The sequence below is a fragment of the Lactuca saligna genome, chromosome 9 (assembly GCF_052625555.1).
Source record: "Lactuca saligna cultivar CGN05327 chromosome 9, ASM5262555v1, whole genome shotgun sequence".
Classification (NCBI taxonomy): Eukaryota; Viridiplantae; Streptophyta; class Magnoliopsida; order Asterales; family Asteraceae; genus Lactuca; species Lactuca saligna.
This window is the reverse complement of record NC_136425.1, coordinates 192,482,785-192,488,617: the sequence shown is the minus strand read 5'-3', so window position 1 is coordinate 192,488,617 and position 5,833 is coordinate 192,482,785. Positions and strand designations below refer to the sequence as shown.

Here is a 5,833-nt window from a genome sequence, read left to right as displayed (position 1 = left end):
TGTTTCAATATTAATTATATATCATGTGTACATATATAGTCATAAAGGCTCTTCCAAATTCATTCATACCAGTTACTTCATTAGTGTGTTACCATATGGGTAGCACGGGATAATACTTATACAATTGCTAGATCAATGAGTCAGTTCATCATGAGTCAGTACTTATTACTATGAGAACATATACAACTATACTAGAAGAAGAACATATACAACTATACTAGAAGAAGAAGATATACAACTATACTAGAAGAAGAACATATACAACTATACTAGAAAGAGAACATATACAACGATACTAGAACGAGTAACAATACATTACATATACATGAATACACTAACAAATTGTGATCTACTGTATCGGAGCATGCCTTCAATGTCATGGCCCGAGTTGTAGCCAGTGTCTCTTGGAGGGAGAGCGTGAGTTTGCGTATAGATCTATACTGGATTGACTATCCTACACCTTGCTGCTAGCTACAGCCGGACTTGCAGGTCTGCGGGTGCCAAACTTCATACCTTTTTACGACCTACATTTGTCGTTGGTACCTAGTCGATAGTATGGTACAATTAATCACATGATGCCTTAATATAAATCCTGTTTAAGGTAGTTAGTACAGCAGTAGTTCCCATAATACAACACTACAGTACTACATTAATCTACCTTTTACATATTTAGTGATCTTTTCACTTAAACATTAATGTACAAACTATATTTTGACAATGATAGTTACACTTGGGAAAATTACACACTTTTACAGCAAACAAACATACAAAACAATTACGCCTTGGTAGAAGGCTATTTTTAATATAAAATATAGGTTTTTCTAAGAGATTCAAACTTTTACAAACACTTACAAACATTCACATACTTATATCACAAATGTTTACAAACTCATGTTTATAACTACGTTCAAATGTTTTGACACAAACACCGACACTAAAATACTTATGAACTCACCAGCTTAATGTTGATACTCGCTTTCAAAATAACTTGTATTCTCAGGTCGTCAGTAGACAGGTACCGATGCCAACTTTTGAGAAGATGGAGCGCATTCAAGACTCATCTTATTATTTTGATTTACTTTTTGGTGTCTATAACTGTACGGAACACACTTGTATTAAAATTATATATTTAATGCAATGGATGATGTTGTTTGTTTATTTACTGTTATACTGTGTTGTGATACTTTACATGACGTCCTCCGCTCTAGAACGTTTTCGCCGTTCTTGATTTTGGGGTGTGACAACTTCTGTTGTCTCACTTAAGTGAATTGGCTTCGAGTATATTCCGCCACTTTTTGGTTACTTTCACTTTCAACCCGATCACTGCCTACGTGCCCTTTAAGCCTGTCCATTCCAAAAAACTCTTAAGTGTTTTTCGGTGGAAGCCAGTTATACCATATTTTGCTAATAGATATATATGTGAAAGAAAATAGATGAGATTTTGTGCCATCAATTCTAAACCATCTTATTTTTTGAACATGAAGAAATAAAGAATTGCCGAAAATACAAGGCTTACTAAAAACACACACTCAAATGGAAAGTTTAGAGTTGTTATAGAATGAATACCTCAATTTACTATTTGTAGTTGCTATTATTATTTATATTTTATATTTATAATATAAAAATATATTATTAAAGATGTCTTTTATAATTAATAATTTGATAATTCTTAAATAGAATTATTACTTACTAGCATTAAAATAATGAAAAAAAAAAAACAAAGACAAAACTAACAAATTGGTGTATGTGGTATTCAAAAAACTTTGGATAGGATTCAAAAAGTTTTTATTTTGCATGGATGGTTCAAAATCAAGAATTTCATTTAGTTTTGGTCCCTGAACAATTTGAAATGACACTTTTATCCTTTTCATTTGTTTTTTTTTCTATTTTCTTTATTAACTTAAGTATTTAAATATTTAGAAAAAAATCAAAAATAAAACCCTACCCCACCCAACCCTATCACTCCACTGGTAACCCTCCCTCCCCTTTTTTATTTCTCTCTCTCTCTCTCTCTCTCTCTCTCTCCCTTTCTCTCTAACCATCTTCTTCCTCGTCACCTTCACCGTAATGCTTTAATGACTTATTCTCCCCCAAAACCCACTTTGATTACGTGTCCAAAAAAACTCCTTTTAACACCCATTTAAAGTATACAAAAATCAAATCAAACCCACAATAGTGGAAACAATTCAGAATGCTAAAACCCCAGAATTCAGAAGAATAACATGCCTAGATTGAACATAAATTCATACTCTATGGAAATTCATAGTTAACAATAATTGAAATATGAAGACGAGGAATGAGAGCCATCATTAAGAATTGTTTCTAAGATCTTGAATATCAGAACTTGTTTTGAGATCTTGAATCTAAACCGACAATCCGACCATCAATTCATCGTTGTTTTTCCTTGTATCAGAAGCTATGACTCTACTAGCTCGTGTGGTTCACTGAAAAACCACAAAAGAAGAAGCAGACATTGAGTTTCGCGGATCAACACACACACACACACTTGTGTGATTTCTGTGAGAGGGAAAAAACGCATCAATCTATCACCATAAACCACCACCAACAACCTCTATTCACAGGTTTCATCCCCGCTAGAAAACATCACCAGCTTTTCTAGGCCCCGTTTCCTATAATCACGAAATCACCATCACTAGACTTGTTTATCTTCTTTCCTTTTCTCAAACCTGCAAATTAGAAAAAGAAGAGAAGAAGACATCGATATATTTTGTGGGTTGTTAATTCATACTTGCACATGTCGATTTGATTCAGAAGAAGAAAAATGCTTCCATTATTTATTATTATTTTTTGTAGTTGGAGTTCTTTTATATATATATATATATATATATATATATAACTGGTAGGGTGGGAGTAGGATAAATAATCTTTTTTCTAATTAAAATAATATTAAATAAATATAAAAATGTAAGAAATAAATTAAGAATGACATAATAGTCTTTTTAGGTTTTTTAGGACCAACACTACGGAAAAGTTTTGATTTTGAACCTTTCATGCAAGTCGTAAACTTTTGGGACCCTATCTAAAGTTTTTTTACAAACCATAAAGACCAAATTTACAGTTTTGTCTCAAACAAATAATCCAAAGTTCAATTGTTTATATTATAACGGGCATTTTTTAAGATACTAATATATTCTAATAAATAATTTTTTTTTTGCCACGTATCACACTCTTATTGATTTGACAACTTGTTATTTTGTGGTTATTTTCAATTAAATTTTTTCCACATTGTATTTTATGGTTTTTTTTCATTTTATCAAATTTCATATAATATTTAAATATAATAATTATAATAAATGTATATTAATTTTATTAATTGACTTCCCTTTTAATTTAAAAATTTGTAAATCAAAATCTCATTAGTTTTTTTTGTTATTTATCTGTGTTCAAATTTAAAAAAGATAAACACATATTAATTTTAATAATTCAATATTTTTTTAGTTTTTTTTATAAATTCAAACTTTTAAACATTTAGAATTTTATATTTAATTTTTTCTTTTAAATGAACCTATAGATGAGTTTTACACCTAATGTTTATAATAAAAATAATAATAATAATAATAAATAAAAAAAAAATTTATCACATTTAACCCAACAATATATCATAATCATTATAAATATATAATTAATCTTTTTACAAAGTCATTATTGATGACAGATACACAGGTAAAAAATCAAAAACGAGAAAGCGTAATAATGGAAAACCCGCTTGTGGGATGTGGCAATAAAAATACTAAAAACACGCCCAGTGGGACTCGAACCCACAATCGCCTGATTAGAAGTCAGACGCCTTATCCATTAGGCCATGGGCGCTTGGTGTTTTGTTCTGCTTCAATTTCATTTATTAACACGAGTTTTAATATATATTTTTTCCGCATAAAGTAGTTGCTAATATTTAGAACAACCGAACAATTACTGAATTGTTCCACTAAAATTTCGTATTTGGTTCTTATTTTTTTTTTTTTTTTTATTTTGTTCGCCAAATGTTAAAAGACTATACTTCCATATTCTTTACATATTCTTTATGTCCTATTTCATTTATTTATCATTTATCAATTTAATCGATTTCACTCTTTCTAAACTCTTCATCTCATTCTTCCTCTATTCTATAAATGTAGAGCCCAAAATGCCGATAACCTTTGCCCCATCTAAGGGCGACTCAACCTTATATTTTTTTAAGGAAGGGCATAGGATCCTCAATTCTAAAATGCTCCATATCTCCAAACTCAAGCTAATATTAGGTTCCGTTTGATACTTTCTGTCTGGGAAAGTGCTGTCTGGGAAAGTTTTCTGACCGGGAAAGAAACCATATTGTTTATTTCTACATCTGATTGATTGTGCTGAATGATGAAAAAAATAACAATTCAATTAAAAATAAATTTAAAAAAAAAATTATTTTGAAAAAAATTAATAATCCAAGAAAGAAAGAAAGAGGGGGGGGGGGGGGGGTGCATAATTGTCTTTCCAGCCCATTCAACCAGAAAGATATGATTTTGGGGCTTTCTGGGAAAGACATATCTTACCGGGAAATACCTCTTTTTTTGTGCAAATCAAATAGTCTTTCCGGTCCATTCAGCCAGAAAGATCTGTTTGTACCTGAAAAGATGCGTATCAAACGGGGCCTTAATATATCTTTAATCTCAACTAGTCTATTACTAATAGTCCAATATGCCTTATTTGTTTGTTCATTTGTAGTTATCTTGGCCATTTACAAAAAAAACATATACATAATAAAAAAAATAAATAACTCTGCTATTTATAAACTTTTTAGTTTATTATTACCAGTTCCAAGCCTAGATAAAGGATGAAGGTTTATAACGTTAAGTATAGTAAATTCCAAATGACCCAATATTTTTGGTTCACTTAGAGCCCTCACACTGATTGAGCCACCTCTGGCCCCACTGTAGCTTTTTCGTCGATAACCTCTGAATCAAAAGAGGCCTAGATTTGTCGGCTACCTTTGCACGACTAGAGACCTCTCCTTTCCGTATACAACAACTTAGGGATCCACCAGAGACCAAGATTTGTCGATAACCTTTGATTTTGCTGAGATTTTTATGTGATTGAAGTTGTTCATCTTCATCTACGATAGTTGGTGGTAAGAATGAGAGTGGTGACTAGTGAGAATGGGTGGTCGGAGATGGGATCCTGCGAGTGGAGGGCATTGAAATTTGTTGTGGGAAGGATATGTTGTCTTGTCGATGGTGGAGATCTAATTGCTTCTATTGAACTGTGGTTTCAAGAGAGGAAGATGGACAAATTTCTAGCAATGGACCGATTCTGGAGGATTTTCGACAAAGGTAGAGGACTAATATTAACAAGAACATGGGAAGTGTTTGGATATGCTCGATTACCCACCACTGCTTAAACTTTCACCGATACAGGGTAAATGCGAGGGTCCAAATTTGCTTGAATCCTTCTTCCTGAATCTTATTGTGAATCTTCTTATGAATGTAGTACATGTGTTAAATGGGTTAGAAATGGTGAGGAGTAACCTATGTTTGGTGTTTAATCGTCGGAGGCTGGAGGTAAGGGTGGGGCCAAAATATGTGGGTGGAGATGGTGCCGAAATATTTGTGTGGTGTCCGATCAAACTCGATTGAACTGATAAATGGGTGGGGGTAAAGGGGTTGCCCAATTTTATTTTTCAAAATTTTAAATGATAAATAAATGAAAATAGAAAATAGAAAAGGACAATATTGTCTTTTTACATCTGGCAGGGACTAAAGAAGTAACAAAATCAGAACCTAGGGATGGTACATGTGCAAAAAAGAAGATAGGGACCAAACGTGATTTTTTTGTAAACCATAAGGAT

At 32.1% G+C, this 5,833-nt stretch overlaps 1 non-coding gene across 1 annotated transcript; it reads right to left on the bottom strand.

The window, feature by feature from the left end:
• Nucleotides 1-3,758: 3,758 nt before the first annotated feature.
• TRNAR-UCU (transfer RNA arginine (anticodon UCU)) lies at nucleotides 3,759-3,831 on the bottom strand. The gene has a single exon. It is a non-coding gene; the product is annotated as a tRNA-Arg (tRNA).
• Nucleotides 3,832-5,833: the final 2,002 nt, after the last annotated feature.